The following is a 26,443-nucleotide window of genomic DNA, read 5'->3' on the forward strand; positions in this document are numbered from 1 at the left end:
CACTCAGTCAACCTGCTGAAGCCTTCACTGCATTAGTGTGTGCCACAGCCATTGGGAATTGATTTCAGATAACCTATTGGGTCTCAGCCAGGCCAAGCTCATTCCACCAATTCCATTCGGGAAGGAAACAACTGACTGAAGTCACTGCTTCCCCTTATTCCTGCCAGTCCTGCCTGACCCCAGAAGGTAGTCTGTTGGAGCCCCCTTATCTCTGGAATAGTTTTATTCCCATCACTCACCACAGGTCAATGCAGGTCCCCAGCTAGCTCAGCTCTCTGTTTGGCTCACTGACCCCTGACCTCAGTGTGACTGTGTTTCCAGTGAGTGGAAGCAGCAGGATTTCAGATGGCTTGGTAAGTCACTGCTGCTCAGGTTCAGGCACTGCAGTGTGAGCACTGAACTTTTAGCTGTTCCAATAGTAGCACTGGGACTGTATGTTTGATTGGTTCTTCTCACCGTAGTTTCTTCTTGGGACCAGAGAATTCATCTCCCTCTGTTTGGGACTCCCCATGCTGTATGATGTTGAATTCTAAGTTGACTATCTCAGCGAGCCTCTGTAGCCTGTTGTTATCTATCTGCCTTCTTTGCTCCTCCCAGAACCCTAGTACCATGTAATTTCTGACTCTCCCTCAAAATCAAAAGGATCATGAAAGGTATATAAATATTTTGAACCATTTCAGGATATAATGGCAGCCACAACAGCATGTCTGAAGATATTCATGAAAATGGATTTCCCAGACTGCTTTAGAAGTGCTGAGAATGGTGAGTTATGACTAGATCAAGAATGGTCCCCAAAGTCTCAAATCCTCACTGATAGAGTTTGTAGAAGGTGACTGAACAGTGAGAGCTACATGTATCAGTGAACTGTCCAATGTTCAGAGCTAAGTATCTTTCCAGAGAGGGAGCCTGGTTGGAAGAGGGAAAGTCACTCGTACATGGTTTGGGAGGCTAAATCCCCACCCTAACTCTGCCCTTCTCTGTCTGCTTCTTCTAGGCCATGATGCCAGCAGCTTCCCTCCACTTAGGCCCTCCCACAATGCACTTTTTACATGGGAGCCTGCATGACTGTAGACTGTAACCATGAACCAAACCAAGACTCTGCTTAAGTTGTGGGTGTCAGCTATTCTGTCTCAGTAATGAGAAAGTAACTCAGATAGGATAAGTGGTTTCAAGTGAAGGGGATGCCAGGTTTCTTCTACTGTAATTTTAACTTAAATATTTAGTATGTTTGTGTCACAGCTTATACAGAATATAACAACAAAATAAGTTTGTTAAAACAGTCTTTTAAAATCTTATTGCTGACTTCACTTTACTCCTCATCAAGTAACTAAACTTTGACTGCGATAAGTAATTTTACTTAGACATCTACAGCTAGAATCTGAATCTTGCCATTTTGGGGTGTGTTAAATGCCCTAAATCATTGTTCTTGAATCAGAGTCCCTAATTCCTTAATATTGTTGGTAAATGGTTATTGTTTGGAAATTAGGTATAATTTGGAAAGTGAATAATATTATGTGAAAAATATGTAATATTTGGAAAGTGGACATTTTGCAAAATATTCAAATTTCTCCTTATAAATGTTTAATATGGCTGCTAAGACATCCAAAGGGATCAACTATTTTGACAATACAAGGGATTATTAGGCCCATTTTTGCTATGTAAAGACTCGTGATACGTAACATATATATTGCATTAACACTTACAATATTCCTTTTGCCTTATAATTTGACTTTGAGGTTTTTTTTGTTTGTTTGTTTGTTTGTTTTGTTTGTTTTTTGTTGTTGTTTTTTTGTTTTTGCTTTTAAGGGTTAAAATGTAAGAGATTTTCAAAAAGTATTTCTTTTATCTGATATTTCTCTACTTAGTTTCCCAAAGGGAACCAAAAATAATTTTAAAAAAAGATTTGGAGAGAAGGAACTCAGAAGGGGACAATTTTATGATTTATAACAAAGGTGGTGCAATTTTATTGTTGGGTTTGAACTTAGAAGAGTTCCACCATGTTGATCTAATGTATTCATTCAGTCTATAACAAATGCTTTTCTCTACATTCAAGTTTCCAGACTGAAAAAAAACTCTTAGCTCAACACTTGAAAATTACAGAAATCGTTTTCAAAAATGACATAACATTAATCCCTTGCAAGCACACCATCAGCTAGAACAATTTGGTAATAGAAACTTGAATGTAATCTCGTGTCTGTGTTGTACCTCCATCAACACACTACTATGTAATATTGATGTTTGTAATGGTGTCTCTTTGTTTCAAGTCTTCTTGCTTATAAAATGTAGGGAATAATACAATTCCATAAAGATCCTTATATCTAAATAATATATTTCACATAATGAAACTAACATAATACATTAAAGTGCAGGCTTCATCATCCTCATTCATTAACTACCCAACCTCATTAAAGTATCTTTCTGTGCAAATACATGTGAGTCATCATTCCACAAAATTTGAATTTTAAGCAAGACACACTAAATATAGTTTCTCCATATTTTACTTTCTCCTGAAAATATGAAGTTTTAGGGATTGATTTTACCATATTTTTCCTGAGATATAATATGGTCTTGATGAGGCTTCTTAGTTGAAACAGTATGATTTCAAGATGGTTAAAATTTGCTGTGTGACTGAAAAGAAGAGTATTTTTCATGTTTATGAGATGTTATGATAAACATTCCATTTTTTCTTCTTTGATATTAAGGAATTAGATTAATCAGTTGGTAATGTGTTACCACATTATTTTGGAATTTATAAGCAATGTACTCCAATCTATGAAAAAACTTTATGTTCAGGTAAAGCTTTTTAAAGTGAAAATGATAGAGCTCAGCAATTTATCCAATTTGATAAATTTCCATTCTTCTAAAACATGTGATTACAGATAGGAGCTTTGCTTCTACCACTTTTTAAAGTGAAAATGATAGAGCTCAGCAATTTATCCAATTTGATAAATTTCCATTCTTCTAAAACATGTGATTACAGATAGGAGCTTTTCTTCTCATTTCCTTAGAAATAACTTGCATTTTCCCTCAAAATTGAAGCTTCACAGCATGAAATTCTGTCTTGTTTTAAAAAAAATAAAAGTCTCTTTGAGATTCTATAATTTTGTAACTCAAATTTCCCAATTTGTTTTCCTATGGACTCATGTAAACATTTTTTTTTTTTAAACCAGGGATCAAATTCAAGACCTTGTACCTGCCAGGCAGGCTCTTACACCTCTGAGCTAAACCCCCAGAATATACTTAACTACACCATAACAGCATTGTAAGTATCAGAGTGAAACAGTGAGCCGGACCTGGAGGACTAGTATTCCTGCAGTGTTGCCTTACCAAGTTTTAGGTTAACTGGCATGACAATGATTTCTTTTTTCCTCACCCTTATGTCTCTTTGTTGAAGCAACTAGTGGGAAAACAACCTGACCAGCACTGGTTATCACATTTAGGTATTTGCTCGCTAAATGGTTTTGAAACTTCAGTTTGATTCTAGAAAAGACCATGGTTTTTCTAAAATGTTACCAAAAAAATCAAGTAGTGACTTGACCTATTATCCAAGAGGATTGAGTTCAAATCATAGCCTGATGACAGTAGGGATAGATGGTGACACATGCAGAGAAATGAGTAAACCCAAGCAAATAAAACTACGGTGAGAAAGAAAGATCATGGAGGATTGATAGTGGGTTATTGTGCAAATGCTTCTTTCAGACAGAACATTTTTATCCCATAATTAAAGAAATGGAACCAAATTGATAAGAATGATTCAAGTTTTCCCTAGAATGGAGTTTAGGTTACTTACAGTTATTTAGTATTTAGGCAGTGTGGCATCATTTCTTGTTTCCATGAGTGAGTCTTGTTCTTGCAGTTATTTTAACTTACACAGTCTTTAAAACAGTGCTTGTGAATAATTATTTTCTTACTTTAGGTTTTATACCTAAAATTTTTAGGATTCAATTATTTTATCCTTTGTCTAAGCTATTGTTGAGAAAGAATTAGTGGTTAGACATTAAAACTGTTGATTCCTATCCCAAAGGTTGATTTAGTTTTAATTTTTCTGCTACTGTTTTTCTTGGTTGCAGTATTTTGTCTTGTATAAAATGGTTTGTATATCCAGGGGAGAGAGGACACAGGGCATTTTATATGTACACAAAAATATAATAAATGTCTTAGAAATAGCACATAACAAACAATTTTTTTTCAGTACCAGGGATCAAACTCCCGACCTCTCACTTACCAAGCAGGTGCTTATGCCACTGAAGTAAATCCCCTGCCTGAAAACAAAATTTCTTGAACAATAGAGATAAAAATATTGACTGTTATGTCTTAGGCTCTCTTACATAATTTTGGCCTCTGTTTCCTTTTACTTTTTGGTATAAACCTGAAGCGCTTACAACTTTCAGTATGTAAGAGAGCTACAATGAACTCTTGTTATTTGCTGCTGGGAACCTGAACAAGATTCCCAGCTGCCTGTGTGAGGGTTAGACGATGAAGAAAAAGCAGAAATAAGTTTAGTAACACGTAGAAGTGGAGCTGGGAGAGCAGTGTCTCAGAATGGGCAAAGACAAAGACCTCCTCTGCTGGCCCAAGTTTATTTTTTCCAAGGAGATGTGCAGGGACAGGGAAGAGTATTTCTCATAGAACAGCACCCAAGTAGTGGCAGAGGGGAAAATTTAACATCACAAAAGAAGCAAGTTAAGGCCCTTTCCTCACTGGGGTACTAGAGCTCACCCTGAGAGGTCTTCAGCAGATCTCATCCTGCTATGTGGCCACTGAACATCCAGATATCTGTGGTGCCCAGAGAAAGTGAGTTTCTACATCCCAAAACCATCCCACAATGCAGAGGAACCATGGACCTCAGACAGACTCTATTTTTAATTTATAATTTGTGTTCCCCAGTAATTTTCCAGTATATCCAAGCTACTGTTCTGTTACTGTCCACAATTTGACATTTTCCTAATACAGTGCGGAGGCATATGTATGATGCCTCTGGTTCTGGAATAAAATTTTGATCTTGAGCACTATCTTGTAATGAGAGAGAGCTTTGAACACTCATGTGTCTTTCATACATTAATTTTCTGGATATTACCGAACATTTCAGAACACTTGTTGTTTGAACTCACTTACTTTGGGCCATGCTCATCTTGGGTGGGAGTCCTGTTTTGTACTTACTCCCACAGATTTGCCATTGCATTCTTCTGGAGTAATTGTATGCATCCTTTGCTCTACTTAAAATTTACAAAAGGCTCAGGTCTTATCAAATATAAATACATTACAGAAGATCAGAATTTGGCAAGTAGAAATAAGGTTATTAATATCTTCATTATTTTTAATTTTAAAAAGTTTTGTTAGCACATGTCTGTAGGATATCAATACTTACATTCATCATGGGGAGTTCCTGCATATACATAACACATTGGGATTCATTTTACTTCTCTTTCCCTTCACTTCCCACATTTTTCTCTCCATCTCTTGATCACATAAGTTGTAAAAGGGACAATTCATCAGAGACCACATGATTTAGATGTTGTTATATCGAATTACTGTTGTGCTGCATTAAATGGTGTTTTCATTGGTGTTTAGGGTCCTTGATATTCATGATTCCTCTTTCTGTATCTTGAAAGAGTATTTCTTCTTAATAAAACTGTCATGTCTTCTGTTTCAGTTTTGAAAATTCACAGCTTACGGAGTAATCTTAGACTAATAAGATAGATTTTTTTTCCAGCAAGGAAATTTTTGTTTCATAGTTGGAATAGAAGTTCACTTGATTATCTTTTTATTACATTTTTATAATTCAAAAGTATCCTGTCTTGTTTCCACTGAGTTAGTCAAGAGCCCCAATAGGCATGCTTCCAATGTAATATCCCCTCCCCAAATTAAACACATCTCTATTTAATGACTTGATATATACTGTTCTAAAATGTAAATTAATATATATTCCCTGGGCATATCTCCCTAATGGTATGGAATAATGCTGAGAGCAAAGACCATGGGAGGTGCCTCTCTGTATTTTTCTGCAGCATTACATACACGGCAAGGTTTCATTACATTATTACCAAAACAGATATAAAGAAAAGCTTATTTTTACTTTATATTTCCCAATTAGATTTGCAGCTGTCCACTAAGCTATACTTCCTACTGGAAAACATTGCATTTTCTTTTATTTTTCAGAAAGCAATTAGTCATTAACAATATCAAATCCCAAAGGGCATGGAAAATGTATTTAAGCCTCACTACATGTGGCTTGAAACAGATTTTCTAACTAGGGAGACTAATGAAGCACACAAGACTATTCTAAATGTATTTCTAATAAACAGGGACTGCTGTAAGGCCAACTGTTTTGCACCTGTGTCTTTACCCTCATCAATTAACCAGTTGCTATGCAAAATTTATTCTCAAAAATGTTAACTCAAGATAACCCAAAGATGGATTTTCTTTTTGGACTAGTTTCTGTCTTTTTAATGCATATTTACATTTTGAAGTGGTCGTAGAGCTCTAGGGTAAGTGTTTTATGAAGGATAGTGGATGATTGTGACAGAGAATGTATGATGGTGAGGCTGTTCATGTCATCTAAAAGACTGTAACTTCTTGATTGAACTCAGTAGTTGGTTCAGTTAAATTTCTCACATGGTTTTGGTTACTAGCCTAATGATGAATTCATTTAAAATGTGGAACTGACTGGGAAATATGAACTTGAATAAATATCTCTAAAGAAAAATACCAACTCTGACTGAGCTTTCATTTATATTCCTTTTTCTGCTATATTTTGGTCTTTATCTAGTCATGGACCATTTTCATCATAAATCTAGAGTTGAATCTGCTCGTGAACATTCCTTTTTGCACAGAAGTGTATGTAAGACAGTTTTGCATCAGACCTGATCAACACACAACATCCATCTATCAGTCTTCTGTGCCTTACCTTCTGTGAGAACAAGAAACTAAGGTCACAGTTCACATATGTGACAGGATTGAGGAATTTGCTCAAGTAGTCACTTTGATTGTATATATTAGTCGAAAATCATGGTGTCTTTCCTCCATCTCTCATTTTATTATAAGTTACAGTGTTTCTTGGTATTGGAATCACACTCTGTTATGGTTTAGAACTAATGTAAATCTTCAAAAGTTTCATGTATTTAGAGGTAGAAATTTTGAAAGGTCCCTCGATATTGGGGTGATTTGCTCACTGATAGATTAATCCAATTATGAGTTCATAACTCAGCATGCTGTTGGGAGGCAGCGGTTGGTAGGAAAATTTGAACCACTGAGGGTATGATTTAGAAGAATGTATTAATATTCCTGGTTCTTTCCCTCTGCTTTCTGGCTGCTACCAACTGAGAAGCTTCCGTTTATCAGGTGCTTTTGTCTCTCATTTCGGGCTTGAAGCCAGTGAACTATGAACTGAGTTTTTGAAACAGTGACAGTGAACTATAAAATGAATGTTTTTGAAATTTGAAATAAATTTCTTCTTCTTTGAGTTTCAATTGTCAGGCATTTTGCTCCAATGAAAAGAAAGTAAATGATACAAAAATTAGTCCTGGAGAAATGAGGTCATTATTGTTTCTGTACATGATCATGTAGTTTAGAATCCTTTGGAAATGGTTTGTTGGAAGAACTGAGATAGGTTTGGAGATACATGCAAGGCAAGACCTAGCATGCTGTAAGTATATGCTGATGGGTGAGTCTGGTTGGAACTAAAAGTAGCAGAATGCAAATAGGAATGCTGACCAAGTTCAAAAGGTTTCAGGTGACAAAAAGGCATATGTGTGATACTCTGGTAAATTTTTCTTCTTTTGCATTTTACATATGTTTTGAGACTTTGAATGAGACACCGATTAAAAGTAGTAGCCAGATGAATCTGGTACAGATAATTTCAAGGCATCACAACGTTCAGACTGTGGCATAGGTACTACACACTTCTTTCAAATTATTTATAATAATCATTGGGGGCAAAAAACCAAAGCTAATTTTTTAAAAAACTTAAATCTTGATCTCAAAGAAGCCACATATAAGTTGGGCCACAGGAAGAATGGTTGCAGAAAAGACTGTCACCATTAAAATGAAACCAGGTGGTTTGTACAAAGACAAGACAAAAATGCACTGAGGACATTTCAGGATTTATCAACCCCACCAATTTCTGTCTGAAGGATATATATATATATATATATATATATATATATATGAGCATTTTGTTTGAAAGAAGAGCCACTCGGCTTCTTGCTTGAAGACAGCCACTTAGGGAATTGCTTTCCCTGGATTTATTTCAAGTGCTCACCCACCTAGGCTCTCAGAGTCCACTATGGCCATGTTTCCAGGGGACATGGCTACTACTCCTATTGGCACACAATAATGGTTTTGCAGATGTGAAGAATGCAAGCATTGTTGGATTGTGGATATTTCAACCTAGATTTCAGAGGAAGGATCCTTCAAAGGGCAAAGCTTATAGCTTTGGTATATATGCTGCCAAAGTGATCACCTCATAAAGCTTTGGAAATAAAGCACAAAGTGCAGTAGAGCCCACGGAAGATGGGGATGCCATAAATATCTTTTATGAAAAGGTGCAGGCCTTTAGTGGAGTCGGGTCTGGCAAGAGGTCTTGAAGGCTACAATCAACAAGGTCTTGGAGCTAGGGTTGCACAAACACTTTGAAACTTGCATCACATAGCCTGTGCCTTAGACAGCAGATATAGAGCTATAGGAATTATAGTTTGCCTTGATGGGTTTATTCTTGCTCTTTCCATTTCCATTTTCCCTCCTTTTAGGAAAAGAATTATTTACCTTGTGGCATTGTAACTTGGATTTATATAACTTGATTATGTTTAAGGAGATGTGTTTGGGTATCAAGTTGACAAAGAGCTTGGTTTCTTTGGAAGTCAGGAATTAGTAAAGTATGCTCTGGTGTATTTTTGAATGAGTCATGAAGTCATGACTTTGGGGTCTATGTCTGGTTCCTGAATCTTCCTTTTTGTTGCTGTTCCCCTACTCTGCTTCATAGCCACCTTGAATCAAGCAGTTGGCCTTTTGCCATACTGTTTCTTACTTGGAGTCAGCTTACCATTGACTGAATCCCCTGAAACCATGAGCCAAATTTAATTTATTCTCCATTTAAACTGTGTTTGTCAGACTCATATAGTGTATACGTTAAAGCAAAGGTTTTTGTCTAAGCATAGTACCTCAGATATTGATAGCATTTATCCTACTCCTTTTTTGCTCACGTGTGTATCTGTGTGTGTGCAGAAGAAGTTAGGGGATCAGAGACTAAATCTGACTCTTCCTTGTTCAGCCATTCCTGAAGTCTTCTTGTAAAATAAACTAAGATTTATATTTTGCAAGTTATTGCTGGCCTGTGCAGATGGAACTTGGGAAAATGCAGTTTGCTGATGCTATTCAGTACCTCAACTCACAAACTTAATTCACTCCACAATTCTGGGGAAGATGGTTGCATTCATGTTTGTCACCCAAATTGAAGTTTGTATATGGAAGCACAATTTTGCCAAATGCTTTTATTTGCAAACTTGCTTGTTCACGAACAGAAATGAATGACAATTGAGGAACCACTGTAACTTGGGATAGGTAACAAGAAATTTGCATATTATTTATCCAAAAGAAAAAAAAGTATTAGAAACCCTCAAAATCACCATAGTCTCTTTTCTCAGAAAAAGAGGGACCTCAATGAGATTTGATAATTTCTAATATTGTGGTCACATAAATCTTACCCCATATAAGAGAGCTATAACAGAATGCAGTACCAGATGGCATTGACTTTTTTTATTGTTTGTCCTAAAACTGGCATTTCTCTTTTCTAGACAGAAAGGTGAGAGGAACCATTACCATGTGTTATCTGTTTGAGAAAAGTATGACCTGTGTTATACACATTAACTAATTCACATTATCATTATGCATTTTGCATTTACTATTCCATTTATCTGGAAATGTACAAAGCAATTCCACATGTAGGATTTCCCTACTGATAGAATATATTGCCCTGATTTATCCATTCAATTCTAATAAAATTCCTTTTTAAAATTGAAAATGCTAATTTGGAAGAATCAAGAATAGCAAAGCCATTTGAGATGATAAGCAGAAGTCACTTAAGATAGAAGAAAGAGTTAAAAAACTTAATAAGTGAGTGTATTAGAAGGAAGTGCTAACTTTTTCTCAATACTTTTCTGAATGTAGTTGGCAAACCTAAGATTAATGTGGTTAGATTATGATATTTCATAGATATAAAGAATTCATGATAATTTTCTCCTCCTTATTACTCCTCTAAATCATCTGTAAAAACAAATTATACATCTTTATTATTATCACTAAATCCTGGTCATACATATAACGAATACATAAATGTCTATTTTGCTAATGACAGAGATACAAACACACACATATAATTTCATTCTTAAGGTTTTTAAAAGGTGTTTTATGGTTCAATTTCAATGTCAAGACTTCTACATTTAAAGAGGGATAATGTTCCTTTTGACTTAAGTTCTTCAGTTGGACTCTAACAGGAAATATTTAAACTCCATTAAGGCCTACAGAGTTCTTCATGATCTTACCTTTTCTATCCACTGCATCCTTGCATTGGTATATTATAATGCTGCATCATTTGTAGGTGATGAAACATACTCAAGACCACTCCTTTACCTCTATACTCTTCCTAGTGCTTAAAGTAAGTTCATCTTTGTCTACTTGAGGAATTTCCATCTCTCAAAACCCAAATCACATATGTCTTGCACTTGGAAGCTTTTCTTGATATCTGTAAAAAAAAAAAAGGAAAAAAATAATTGAAGGCCATCGGTACTCATATTATACAATAGGTATATTTCAACCACTATTTAGTGTTCAGTGGCTTTAAAATTGGACAAATCTGTTTTTCTGAAGCATGTTCACTGCTTTCAGATCCTAGTATCTCTAGTCTTTTGATATTGTATCAGTCATGTAAGTGTTTTTTGTTTTTTTTGTTTTTGTCTTTTAGAAACAGTGTCTTGCTGGCCTTGAACTCACTTTGTGGCCCTGGATGAACTTTAACTTTCAATTATCCTCCTGCCTCAGTCTCCCAAGTGCTGGGATTACTGGCCTGTGGCACCATGCCCACCTCATATAAGTGTTTTATGACTTAACTAAACAAATGTATAATGCACAGATGAATAAATAGGTGATAAATGGATGAGCAGATGGATAGATACATAGATGGAAGCTTTAATATGTAAATGATTCCAAGAAGATAGTTTTGTAGGAAGTGAGATTACTATATTTGCCACCAAGAATAGATAGACCTATGGTATAGTTAAAAATTCTAAATGTGATCATATTCCAAAAATCACAGATTTCAATATAATGAACAAGAGAAAAAACAGAGACAAAAATATTTTCACATTTCCTTTGACCCAACATTAGAATTTATCACCCTAGACAAGTAAATTACTGAGCACTTATATTTTAATTTGCTCTACAAATGAATTTTGACTACATCTCTGCAACAAAGTTATTTCTAGAACACAATCCTAAAATCTATTAAATAACATAGGACTCTTTTCTTGAAATTAGCAATAAATCTTCATAAGTACTGAATAACTAAAAACTGTAGAAAGAGTATTCGTTTCAGTAATGGTTGTCTATGTTGCAACCAAGATGTTTTTTTTTTTTTCCTTTCTTTTTCTCCATGAACTTTCTCTCTATCGAAATACATTGGTTTTATTTGTTTGTTTGTTTATTTATTTGGTTGGTTTGGGGTTTTTGTGCCTCTTTCGAAGAATATTAATGCATCTTTTCCCTGTGATACTTAATTAATTTGATTTGGAGGACTTTTAAACATTCTAGCCATTTGCAATAATTACACACAGAAAACTGATGTGAAGGTCATTCTGTAACATCTGGAAATGGACTCAGAGATCCCTATTAATTAGGATAACAGAGATGAATCAGAATCTACATTGCAAGCAGGTATTCGTCAGTGGTGTGGGAGTGAGGGAGGAGCAGATGAGAGAAATACAGAGGAGGATGAAAGTGTGAGTGAAAAGGGAAGAAGAGATGCTAAATCTGACTCACTTACAAAAAATGAACACACTTCAACATCAATTCTGTGAGTAAAGCAGAGGATGGTTTTAAAAATGGTATTCTCCCAAATAGCTACCTCTGTGATGACAATCATGGTGATGCAGGAGGAGCTGGGTGGACTGCCGATTGTCATGTTTATGGCTGGAACATCAATCAATCCTTTAGTAAAAGATTGAATGTAACATTAATCTACCAGTTTGCCTTCCTCAGTCTGTGACTGCTCAATGCTTGAAGCAAGACTAGATTCCCAGTCACTCCCAGAGTGCACCCATGTGTTTATCACTCCTGGGGTGCACTGTACCTCTGGCCTCGCAGCTGTTGTTTAGTGATAGGTCAGTGAAGTAAAACATTATGCAGCGATGAAAAATAGATCTTAAGCAACTACTCTCATTGTTACCCCTTTGCCCTGCATTAGAGGCAAAACTCTGGGATTCATTTAATTGCAGTCATTTGTTACTGAGGGACAACTGATTTTCAGGCAAGGATGATGGATTCTCCTTTGAAACAAGTGCAAATGAGGAGAAATCATTTTCCAATGTAACCTCTTAGCACTATTTTTTTTTAAAAATTGTGCTTACACTGAGAGGCTAACCACAATGTAGATCATATGCTTCCATAACAAATGAGGAGTTTGACTTCTCTTTCCTTTTCTGTTTTCCTCTCCCCCAGGAAGTTAATTGGTTTGTCTTCTGGAAATTCTAATGAAAAACAAGGATGTAAAATAGATATTTAAGTTTAAAATTTCTAGATATATTTTGCATAATAATAACTTAGCATGTTTTGTCATGTGTTATTTTATTTCGTTTTACTTTATTTACTTTTGGGAAAAAAAATCTTAGTTAAATCTCATGCATTGTGCTGAAAATACAAGTTTTGACTGCAAAATTGTAATTCTCTAGGGTAAATTGTTTGCACAGTTAATAGGAATAGTCCCTTAATGCTTGTGTGACTCCCTCTAAAGTCCATGACTTTGGTACAGCCTTTCAGGTCTCAATATAAGTAATTTCCATCTCTGCTTTGGAATGGCAATCAATAGTTTGTGATTTCTTCCACATAATTTAACCCATTAGATTTATTGGCAATACCAATGCCAAACATCAACTCTTTAATGAAAATGAAGATTAATATTTGGCTAAGTAGTCTCAAATCAACAAATGTCTGAAGCATTTGTGTTGCCTGCATTGAACATTGATTTCTTCCTCAAAACAACCTGTCATGGTGCAAAACACTTGCCTGAGTCATATTCCTTTCCATGTGAATAAGAGGAAAATCCTTTGAAACAGTCACCAGGGAACAGACGAACAGGCTCTCTTTGAATTTCAACTGTGTCTGTCTAGAAAAGGAATCTCATATCAGATGCCTCCTTTCCATTTTACATATACATAGCATTTCTCTACCACAATTAGATGAGAGCAGATTTTATTTTGTTTTAATTTACTTTATTGTGGTGAAATTTATATACATAGAAAATTCAACATCTTCAGTGTATAATTATAATAACTTTGACAAATGTACATATAGTATAACAAATATAACCTAAAGACTATATCCTTCACCCCCAAATACCCAATATTGTTCCTTTGTGATCCACTCCTCCCACTTCCCCTGGAGCCATCACAAATACTAATGTTTATGTCACTATCATTTCACTCTCTTTAGAATTCATATTAATGCAGTATGTACTATTAGTGTCTGGCTTCCTGGACTCAGTATCACACCTTTGAAGTTCACCAGTATAGTTGTACTTATCAATAGTTATTTTGTTTTATTTCTGAGAACTATTCCTTGTATGGACAAATCACAAAATTTTTAGCTACGCACCATTCAATGAAAATTGGCATTGTATTCACACTTTAGCCAGTGTAAACAAAGCTGCTATAAATATTTGAGTACAGGTCTTCATACATTTTTTATCAATAATTGCCTATGTATAGAATATCTGCTCATATGTGAAGTTGACATTTTACTTTATAGCAACCACCCAGTCTAGAAAACTTGCATTGTTTTTGTTGTTGTTTTGGTTGATGATGTTTCCATAAGCAATGTCTAGAGCAGATGTTCAGTTGCTCTACACCTTTGCCAAAACATGACTTGGTCTTTAATTTTGGACCTTCTAATGAATATGTATTACTGTCTAATTGCAGTCTTTACTTGCCTTCCACAAATGACTAATGATACTTTTCTGTTTGTAATGGGTTCAGGTGCCATTTGATAACTTCTCTGATAAAACATCTGTTCAAATCTTTGACCAAGACAAAAATCAGAAGTTTTACTATGCTATTATTATTATCATTATTATTATTAATATTATCATTATTGGCACTGGGAATCAAACTCAGGACCTTGTACTTGCCAGGCAGGGGTTGTGGCATTGATCTATATCCCTAATCCAGAAGTTTTATTATTAAGTTGTGAGAGTTGTTAAGATTTGTGGAAATAAGTTCTTTATCAGATACATACCTTACACTTACTTTTTCCATTTTTGTAGTTTGCATGTGTCCTAGAAACATTGTTTGAAGAAAAAATTTAATTCATGAATTTTAATATATTTTATACTTCATATTTTATTTTCCTCATTTTAAAATGCTTTTCTGAATTTAAAGTCCCTTTACGTATTCCTATGTTTTCCTTTAAAAGTGTTATCATTTTCAGAGTTACAGTTAGGTTTATGATCTATTTTTCATTTGGGGAAAGTTTTCTTTACATTGCCAAAGCTGTGCTTAACTTTGCAATCTTCCTGCCTCATTCTCCTGAGTAGCTGGGGCTGTGGGTGTGTGCCACACACCGGCTCCATTTGATGCTTTGTGCCTTTAAAGAAACTTTTCATAGCTACTGTTGTAGCTATGAGGGTGGAAATCTACTGCCAATTCAGGTAATGTTTGGCTAACGTATAATGACCATGCAGGTGAGCTGAGAGAGGGAGATCAATAAGATCCACTGTCACTGCAAAAAGTAGGATGCAAGGCATATTTATTTTCTTCACCACATGGATTTAAAGTTCAAGTCATTGCAGGGTGTATTTAAAGAATCATACAGCAACAACGTGCATTTTACATGTATTCTAAAAGAAAAAAACTTACCCAGAAAATGAACAGTTTCCAAATTTAACAAAGGTCTGGTTGTGAATGGGCTGTACTTTTAAAAATGAAAGTGTCAAAAATTTTAATACAGAATTATTGAAATAATAGGCCATTTTTCATAATTTAAGAAAAAGTCTAATTCCAGAGAAGCAATAAAAATTACCTAGGCAGTTATGTATTTGTAGACATATATGTATTTGTGTGTATGTATGTATAAGTACATTTTTTAGCTTATTGTGGTTAAATGACTCCAACTAGCCTAAAGGTTTTTTTTTTTACTTGCGCTTATAAATTATTAAGTGAAGGAGTGTGAAAAAAATTATCACCATGCTAATTAACATATAAAGTGAGAAGCTGTTAAAACTTCTAAAATCTTACATTGAGGTTACTTATATTTTAATTGATTCAGTTGTAAACCATCACCATTTTGAAAGTCATTTGAAGGACTGTATATGTAACTAAGATAAAATCATGAATTTTTCATTTTTGCTGAGCCCAGTAGAATGTTCAAGTTTATATAGACATTGCCTAAAATAAAACATATGCTCTTAACATCCATTGCACTTCTAAAGCATGGACACTTGTAAGATAAAGTGTTTCTAATATGGAAATCAGATAGAATTGAATCTTTGAAAATAAAAGCTGAGCATAATCATGCCCACTTGCAATCTCTGTATTCAAGACGTTGAGGCAAGAAAATTTCATGAGTTCAAGGCTGGCTTGCACTACACAGTGAGATCCTGTCTTGAAATGGAAAAAATTTCCCTAAACAATTCAATAAAACATATACAGTACTATTTTATTCATTTAATCTGAAAATACTTACACGAACAAAATAAAGGAATGTAGTTTGTGAGACATTTGTCAAGAAAACTTAAAGTTGGAGAAATAGTGTTTAGATTAAAAGACAACCAAGTAGAAATATGACCCTTAATGGATCCTGGAACTAGGTAAATCATGTTTCTGGACAATTGAATGAATTTGAATATAAATGAAATATTAAATAACACTATTGAGCGATTGCTAATTTTTTGGTGTGATACTTGATCAGATCCTCCAAAAAAGAGGCTGTGAGAGAGAGGAAGCATATTTTTCCCATAAATGGAATGGTTGACAGTAGACATCTGGGGTCATCTTCTCTAGGAATGCTTTAAGATCTGCATAGAATTTGTAGGAAATAGGTAACACACAAAGAAAGAAACAGGGCCTCCTATATATGCCTGTATGGAAGGAACAAAAAATAAGAGAAGTAGAAGCAACAAGAAAGGGTCCTCGGTCCCCAATCTTGAGAACACTGATCCAGGAAAGGTAAATGCAAAGGAGAATGAGGACAGAAAACATGCAGAAAAAATGGCACCAATAGACACAAAGCGATATCTCTGGGATCTCATAGACGAGTTCAAAAGTGAAGTATTTAACCAAGTAAAGCAAGATATAAGTATAACAATTAAAGAAATGCTAAGCACCTCCCAAGAACAAAACAGATGGTGGAATTGAAGAACAGAAAAAAAAAGGGGAGAATTGTTTGATAGAGAAAATAGAGAAAACATAGAATACATGAAGCAGGTTCAAAGACATTACTAGGAAACTAAACACTATCGAAAGCTGGCAAAACAACTTGAAAGAAACTGAGGATAGATTATCTGAACTGGAGGAAGATTTGTAATCTGGGAGCATGAACGGAAAAGCTTCTTAAAAATAACAAGGAAACAAGCAGTAATAATAAAAGGCTAGAAGATTATAAGAGGACCTATAACTTAAGAATTAAGAATGAAAAGGAAAAGCAGGGATACAAACAAATGAACTGCCACAGCTATTCACAGAAATAATCAAGGAGAACTTCCCTATTATAGGAAAAGATAAAGATACTCAGATATATGAGGCATACAGGACCCCAGCCACCTACACCCCAAACAGAACTGTACCCAGGCATATAATAATAAAAATTCCAGAAATTCAATATAAAAACAGAATATTAAAAGCTGTCAGAGACAAGAAACAGATGACTTACAATGGAACACCCATCAGAATTACAGCAGACTTTTCAGCACAAACCATCAAATCATGAAAAATAGGGATAACTAGACCAGTATTTGTGGATAGGTTGAACAGCTAGGCTTTAATAAATGAAGAAATATAAACTAGAAATCCAGCCCAGGAGTGAGAAAGTTCAGAAACACTTAGGTAAATAGCAGGTTGTTCCTTCCAATACAAAACCGTGACTGTTGGAAGACTCAAAAATATATAGTTCATTCTGAGGGAGTAAAAGGGAGGAATAGTCCAAAAAAAAAAAAAAAAAACGAGCAGAAGATATAGCTAATAGTGTATCAAGAATTACAACCCCAATTACTCGCACCACTCTGCTTGGTTGGAACTGTCCTAGTTTGGTTGTTCTGTCCTAATGTGTATGCAAGCACTGGATCTGAGGGGCACAGACAGCTTTCCACAGCATTTATGAGAACTGATCTGATAAGACATGATAAAATGAACAAAAACTTTGAAGGAAAGAATGTGGCAATGCAGTACCCAATCCTGATTCTGGAGTGTTATGATGTGAAATCTGGCAATATTATTAATCTTTGTTCAAAAGGATTTTAATCTAATAAGCTGTGTTAGGTCTCAACAAACATGAAGATATGGATAAATGCATACATGTCTAGATGTATAGGATTGATAGCCATAATGCTTAGGTTTTTTTTGTTTGTTTGTTTGTTTGTTTTTGTTTTGTTTTGTTTTGTTTTTGGATAGTTAAACAGAACTGTTTGCAGTCTCCCTAGGCGAAATCCCATTTATATGTTCCACTTGAGCAACTATTTATAGGGGGACAATATGTATGTATCAGGTAGTGATTTATTACAGTCTATTACTTTTCTTTGAAAGTATGTACAATTTCTGCCCATTTTCTATTTTGTTTTGTCTTTCTATAAATTAAAATAAAAAGAATTTGTAGGAAATAAAGGAAAGACAAGGGGCAGGGATACTCACCTAAAGACAGGAGCGTTCCGGTGTGTTGCCAGTGCTTCCAAGTGCATTTGCTCAGTTAAGTCTTGAAACAGGAAAAAAGGTCAGATACATGGAAGGGAACTGTGGTGTTGAGTATTCAGTGTAAATAAGAACTATTTACTAAAGCAGTAGCTGAAATAAAAACTGGGTTAGTAAATGTAATAATACTATTGTATTATTGTACAATCCTTGTTTCATGACACAAATGTTGAAACACTAAAAGATGAAATATTAAGTTGTCTGTCACTGACAATCAAATGGATGTTGTGTATGTGTGCATGTGGGAGTGGGTGTATGGTGGGAGGGAGTTTAAAGTCACTGTGATAAAGTCCTTTGTACCATTCTTTGAATTTCGATGGCCATTTAAATTTGTTCAAAATAAAAAAACAAAAATGGAAAAAAAAAGATAGGACAGGGTTTTAGTAGAGAGGACTTAGCATAAAAAATATTACTGGTTTTAGAAAGTTTAAGCATAAAAAGGTGAAAACCTGAATGGTAAAAGTAACGACAAGAAAAAGAACATAAAGCTAGATGAGTGAACTTCAAGGAATTTATTTTAATATTATAAAATAATTTCAAGTGTATCCTGTAGCTGATTGTTGGAGACTACTATGAAGCAGCTCTGAGAAGGATTTAAAACTAACTAATTGGCTTTCTATGTTTATCTGTGAGTCTGTCCTAGACCTGGGCCCCTTGCTTCATGATGAGAGATGATTCATAGTAAGTGAACCTGTATGAATCACTGGTTCTGGCTGAGGCTTGTGTGGCCAGTGAGTTCAGAGACACCTCAAAGGGCAAGATAAGGCCATAGCTGCAGCTCAAACATGAAACTAGATAGAGATTGACTTTACTCAGAAATCAATTAACTAGACAGAGATTGCAGATGCAGGAATTACTCCTACAGTCTCACTCGTACCATATCATCATGGAGATAGGACAGTTCTCCTAAATTGACATGATTTATTACATGGAGACATCCTTGAAGTTACTCCCCAGATCCTGCTCATTGCCTGCACTTTCATCACTTTCCCCACCCTTTGTTTTGAACCTAATAAAAATGGGTGGTTCAGAGAAGTCTTTGTCTTAGCCCTCAGAGTCTCAAACTCAGATAAGTGGTTTCACCGTCTTGGAGCCCTAAAATCATACTACTTGTTTCATTTTATTTAAGCCTTTGCTGTACACTCATTGGGGAGATTGGGGACCTAGGTCAGGACCTGATAACATTTTTTTAAGGCTGGTCAGGTGAAGCAGTGAGTTGATGATAACTCTGAGGTGTTTTCATGAAGGATAAAAGAATTGTCTTCAAGTCTCTGTCTCCCTTGTTCTTGGTTTCTCTCTCTCTTGTACAAGGTTCATTTTTAGCACTGAAACTAACCAAAGTTTATTGGATCAGTAAATGGAAAAATTAAGCCCTGAAATTAGCCCTAGCAACACTAGATATAAATTAAAATTAAAAATAAACAAGTGAAAGATACATGTTGATAAGGAAATAAGCGTGAAGAATCAGTGATTGTCTAATTGGATTTCAGAAGGGTAAAGGAAAGGGATTCTATAATAACTACAATCACCTGTGTTTTCATCTTTGTGTCCTCTGGTCCCACTGTATAATTGGTGATCAAAATTGAAAAATGAACAGAATGTTTGTTGCATAATAAGAAAGAGCTTTGCAGTGTGGACAAGAATTGAATTGATGAGAAAAAGAACAATTTCTGGGAGAGGAGAAAGTAAATGAGATTTTGGATTTTAGACTGCTTTTGAAGTGATGCTTATCTCACTCGCAGCTTTTAACTTTTATGGGTGTGGATATTAAATCAAGGACCTTTACACTGAGTTACATCACCAGGATTTACACTGAGCTATATCTGAGTTACATCACCAGGATTTACACTGAGCTACATCTCAAAGATTGTTCATTTATTTTGGGGGGTTCTTTTTTAGTTTTTAGCTTTTTTTTTTTTTTTTTTTTTTTTGAGACATGTTCTTACAAAGTTGCTAAGTTGTCCCGGTGGAGCTCCAATATGCAATTCTCCTGCCTCAGCCTTCAAAAGTGCTAGGATTACAGGAAAGAAGACCAGGTCTGGCTGATACCCATTCTTACAAATTTATTTTATGTTTGCTGTTTCCATACAGACCTTTGAAATTCATAACATGTGCAAAAACAGGAATCTGATGACTGAACAATATGTTACATGATCAAAAAAATTCATTGGTGAGATAGTCAATAATTTATTGGTCATGGAAGTAGCAATAGGTGAAAATCAAGATGCATGATGAAAACCTTTGCTAATGCACAGCATTTTCTCTGTATTGTAGAGACTTCTTGAAAAATGAAAAGAAAAGTGATAAATATAACAAGAGAAGGAAAAGTACTCCTGCGGCAAGGAAGGAAGAGATGGATTTGTGGCTGGATTGTTTTCGATGCATTGTGGTTGCACATAATAGGTGTATGATATGCTCCATGTCATAAGCACACTTATCACCACATATATGATGGTCTTATATTTATGGGGCATACTTGGGGGATTTAAAGCCAAAATGGCCAAGAAAAGCTTGAGAGAGTGGGAGAAACTTTGAGTGCATTAGCTTACTCATGTAAGTGTTAATCTGAAAAATAGCACTTACTTAAAACTAATAGTAATCTCTCATATACCACAAATAGATGGGTTTCTTCTTATTACAAACAGAAGTGACTTTCCTTAATCATGGCAGCTTAAGATTAGTAGAACCAGAGTTGTATGCATAAAGAAGTTGGGCACAAAAACACTCAGGCCCTCAGCATATTCATTACTGCAGAAAGTCCACAGACTTCAGCTTTTGTGCCATCAACAGCTTTCTCTGCTTACAAGGTCACATGCCACAGCCTGCCAGTTTCCCCTTGCAGCAGTGCTTAAGTGTGTACAATTTTGAGTAACTATACATGTGTTTGAAACCTGCAACGTGTAGTGAGTAGTAATCAAATTCCTTTAACACTTTTAATCCTGGTTTACTCCTCCATTAGTTGGAGCCAACTGAAATAGAGACCAAACACTATTTCAGTTAGTACAATATATAAACCTATGTGGACGTGGCTATTTAAAGCCATTTTACATAAAGAAACTCAGAGTTATTTTTATAAATGCTACAAATTTGGTGTGAGCAAAGCTGAAATATGAAACTAGACTGACCTTATTTCAAATTTTACTTTTTAAATAAATAATATTGCATTGTCTTTTGAATACAGCATATGTTAATAGTAAGGGGATTGATTACTTAGGAAGAGAATGAAATGAAAGAAATGTCAAAGATAGCAAGGCATTCAGTACCTATTTTAGAGACTACACTGGGAATAGAGTGCCTTAGATGATGCAGGGCAAACATTTCTGTCCCATTTCTCTGCTCATAACTATGCTTCCTAAAGTAAGTTTCCCATGGAAAATAGGATTCAGTTTTCTGGAAAGTTACATATCTCAGTATGTGTAAATGCACAGATATTTGTCTCATCTGAGGATTCTTATAAATTAGAAACATTAAACTCATCCACTCTGATATATTGCAAAATAATAATTTGAAACCAAAAAGCCTTTGTTGAAGCTCTAAAAGTCAGGAAGTGCCTTTTGAGATTTTTTACTGGCCCATATGGTAATAGAATGAGCTTTTTGTATCAAAAGTCCAGATTTTCCAGGTCACTTCGCATTTTCTTTGTTGCAGCACTAGTGATGGCGCAAGTAAAGGACTTGAGACATAGTCTGTGCTGTAATAATTAGCAAATAATCCAACAAAACCTAGATTCTTGTGTACTACGTTTTTTGGGTCACCAACTCTCAGACTTGGACACTGGAAATGACTGAGGCAATGCACTATTTATTCACTTACTGTGCAATACTGTGATGCCAATTGATCAAGTAAATATGCAATTACTGACTGAGATACTGGTATAGGGGAAAGAGACTCCCAGTCTATCTCTGGTACAAGTTTGTGTTTTCTAAAATTGAAAAATGAGTTTTAGGAACAATGGAGGTTAAGAGTAAACTATATTTATTGAGAGAAAGAAAGCTTCTGTCTGAGAGAAACATAAGGTGTCCCGGGCAGGTTGCCAAGGACTCTGTCTTTTCCAGGGACTTTTATAGAGTAAAATCATGGCGTGAGATGGGTTCAAGGTGAGGAAAACTGGGAACTCACAAGGCAGATGGGATAAGGTGGGACAGATCTATGGTTATCCAATCAGATTAATAGTTCAGGTAACATGGATTAAATTAGGGACAAATGGGGAAGTGAGTCATGTAGAAAGCCCACATTCTTAGAGAGCTGTGACTCTTCCTTGGGGGTTGGAATGGTGACTTGTGACTTCCTCAGTGTGACAGGGAACTATTTAGAATATCAATACTTAGGATACGGATGCATTTGTTTGATTCTTTGTCTTGAGGCCTGGCCCACAGCAGAAGATGTGGGTCTCCCCCACAGTTGCAAGGTATCTGGGCTTCTGCACTGGCTCCTTTGAGGACCTAGCCCTGTGTCACTGCCTGTATTTCTAACTAACTCAGCTGCCTGTAAGGATGTGATCATGGTGAAGAGTGAGGCCTGAGAGCCTTTAAGTCCACTATATTCTTCTTACCTCCTTCTCTTGCTTCTCTTTCTTCATAGATTTATTTCTTTTGCTGTTGTCTTTCTCTGCCATCTATCTGGTTATCTCTTGGTATAGTAATTCTTTTAAGTTATTCAGTTTTAGATTCTTATGATTATAATGATAAGCTCTGAGTGGAAATATAAACACTGCTGAAAAGTAAATTGATCAGCCTCAGACACTCAAACCCCTGCTTTACATGAATTAGCACATTTTATTAATATAAACCATCTTTTTAAAAATTGCTATTTTTTAAACTTGATATAGTTTCCTCAGAGGAAACTTGAATGGAATACTCACCATGCTCTTGTTTCTAAGCACTCTCTGTTACACCCATAAGTCTTCTTAACTATCCTTCAAGTAATTTTAATGAAAACAGATCATGCTTAACCATAGTAAGCAGTTGCTTCCTTCTTAAAGAGATACAAATTCTTTTGGAGTATACGGAAAATTACCTTTTTATAATTTACAGCCATCATTCTTATTTAAAATTATGAGCATCAGAGCAATAGGTTTACTTCTCCAACCAGCTAACAGCTTCGAAGTGCTACTCAGTTGCTTTGGAACATTTGGTAAGTCTTTACCTTTCTTTCTAAGGGATAATTCTTGAAGCCAACCCAACTATGTGCCTCACTAAATCAACTTCAGTTAATGTTTCTGTCAACCTACTCCTTCTCTTCCTTTTTTATTTTCTTTCTTCCTTCCTTTTTCCTTTTTTGACCTCTTTTAATGTCCTTTTATTTCCCATCCCCAAATAGGACTATATAATTCCTTAAGATAAATACTAATTTGCTGGATTAATTTCTATGTGGCATAACATATACAGTTTCTAGTTCGAGATCATTTTGTAGCATATTCTTCTGCTTATGACCACAATCACCCCATGTTAGTGGGATCAGCCAGAATTCATCCTTGTTTTTATATCCCTGTAAGGAAGGGCTCATGCTAAGTTGCTAATAATGTATTTGCATCCATGACCTAAGGTTGATTAAAGTAGGGGAGTTTGTGTAGCTTAATGGTTTTCACCATTATCGCCTGAAGAGTTGTTAAAAAGCCAGATTGTTATGCTGTGTTTCCAGAATCTTAGGGAATTCTTTAGAAGTGAGAGGAGGCATTATCATTTCCAACAAAACTGAAGGTGTTGATCCACTGATATAGCTAGAAGCTTTCCAGTCCTAAGTAAATAATTGCATTGTAGGAGGGAAGTCAAGGGCTTCAATTTAAGTTTGCAGATCATTTGCCACGTCTGATGAAGAAATGAAATGGCAGCAACAAGAGGTGAATCTAAGAGGTCAGAGGTCTGGCAAACTCAGGGGAACTCAGACAGGGCAGGAGCAGGAGCTGGGCACAACAGGTCAGAGAAGTAAACGTTTAGGACTCACATTATTAGAGCTGACTCTTACTGATAATTAGAAATAAACTGCTTTATTCTAAGAATGCATTTAAATCAGCTAACAAGCCTACAATACAGCTAGGCAGAACAAATTAAAATTTCAAAAATATCAATATAGAAACAACAGTAAAAGCCCAGAGCCAGGAATGAATTTGATGGCATTGATGTTGACCCTGCTTGCCTGGGAAGGTCACGGGCAGATTCAAGCCCAGCATGCGCAAGGGCATCTCTCCTGTTGTGCTCTTACCTCAGGGTACATGAACACACGCGTGGCATCGTTTCTGTGTGGAGCTTGGCAGCTGCACCAGTTGCAGCAAAGTAAGTATTCATGAGCTTCTCTGCATCTCAGCGGCAGAGGCAAGTGGCAGGGCTCACACAGAGTGTGTTGGCCTCACTTTTATAACTCCTGCAGAAAAGCCATCACAGCCTGCTCTGTTCTGTGACAGAAACCATTATCTTTGTGTCTCTCTCACGCTGCCTGTGTCAGTGAGGGTTCTTAGGGCCATGCCTCTTTCTTTAGTTTCTTGGAGGTGCTGAAAAATGAGAGAAAACAGGTTCGACTGCTGCTTCCAGAGTAGGGAGGAGGATTGCCTTCCTATTTATTTCCCGGGGTCTGACTTCCAAAAAGATTGTTAAACCTCTCGGTACCCATTTTCAGGAGCTTATTCAGTGTGCAAAGTTGCAGTGTCCAAAATGCAGAAGAAATTGGCCATAATCATGAGAAATACAGCAGAGAACATTAAGGGGCAGAGATTTTGAAAGCAACACCACATTTACATCAATTTCTCAAGCAACCTCCAAGCAGCTCACTTTTTCCTTCTCTCCTGTAAAAGGAGAAGGGAAGAAAGGCACTGTATTGTGGAGTTGAATTGTGTCAGTAAAACAAAGGCAACAATAGTAACAGTTTGCCCACATCAGCCCTACATATGAGTAGGTAGCATTCTGGATATTTTTGGAATAGGAAGAGCCATCGCAGGGACACTTTCCTCTGGAATAGCTTCCTGTGACTTCCATTGTTCACAGTCTCATATTCTGAACATTTCTCTGCTTAGAGATGGAACTTCCCACCTCACTGTCAGGTGACAGCATCTGGGGTAAAACTGCCTGGGGTAAAAATTAATCAGTAGACAGATATGTTTGATCCTGCAACAGTGCCATATTATAGGAAGGGTGGAGTATAATATCTGAAGCTGTGAAATGCTTTCTTTGTTCTGTGTCTTTGCTTGGAAAGTATTATCTGAATCATGATACTTTCTCAAGCTTCCCATAGCTGTTCCACACTGTAACTGTGAATATTACGTTAACTGCTGATTTTTCTATAGCATTACATTTGTAAAACTAAGGAAAAAATGTCACTAGGCAAAAAAACTTTGGAGAATCACTAGGATGTCTAAAGCACTGTAATATTTCAGGAAAAAATAAACTACAACAGGACAGTGACATGGTTTAAGAACTTTAAGCTGAAAGTCACTTGTCTTTAATTTTGAATTAAAATGATTAATAAAAGACTAATTATTCAGTTCTGAGCTACAGGGTGCCCTCTAAAAGCACTGATAACACTGAAATCAGCTGTGAAAAATGCTTACAATTTGTTAATAGTTTTAGCATTCAGGTTTAACTACTTCTGAAATCTGGGTGTGGTACTGCTCACCTGTAATACCAGCCCTGGGAAAGTTTAAGCAGGAGCTTCATCATGAATTTGAGACCAGCCAGGGCTACACAATGAGTTCACGGTCAGCCAGAACTATGTAGTGAGAATCCATCTTAAGCAAAAAAGAACAAAACAAAAACACCAGCAACACCAAAAACCTGCTTCTTCAGAAGTTTAATTGCCCAGCATAACTACAAATTTAGCAAGTTCTATAATCAAATTTCAGTTTCCATATTCAGTAAAATGACTCACAGAATTAAGGACAGTGTTGTGTTTTACAATTTTATAGTAAAAATAAAGAAGAAAAAGAGGCACATGGACAGTGTATTAGTGAGGGCTACTATAACAGATTATTGTATGTAGGGATACCCAAAGGAAAATATCTATTTTTCATAATTCTATAGACTAGGAAGTCTAAGATGGATATCTGCCAAAAGGCTTACTACCTGATTTGCAAACAGGCATCTTCTTAAGCAAACCAACTCTCCACCTTTTCTGATAACAGCGTGATTCCTGATTACACACCAAAGGCCCAATTCCAAATACCATCATAATTAGGCCAGGGTTTCAAGAAATAATAGATGGGGACACCAATACTGTTTTATTCAACTTGTGATCTCCCCAAATTTCTGTCCTTTTCTCACAAAAAACAGACTTATTCCATTATCATAGCCTCC

This window comes from Cavia porcellus, unplaced genomic scaffold (genome assembly GCF_034190915.1).
Source record: "Cavia porcellus strain 051 isolate PalLab524CR breed Dunkin Hartley unplaced genomic scaffold, mCavPor4.1 scaffold_4, whole genome shotgun sequence".
In the NCBI taxonomy this organism is placed as follows: domain Eukaryota; kingdom Metazoa; phylum Chordata; class Mammalia; order Rodentia; family Caviidae; genus Cavia; species Cavia porcellus.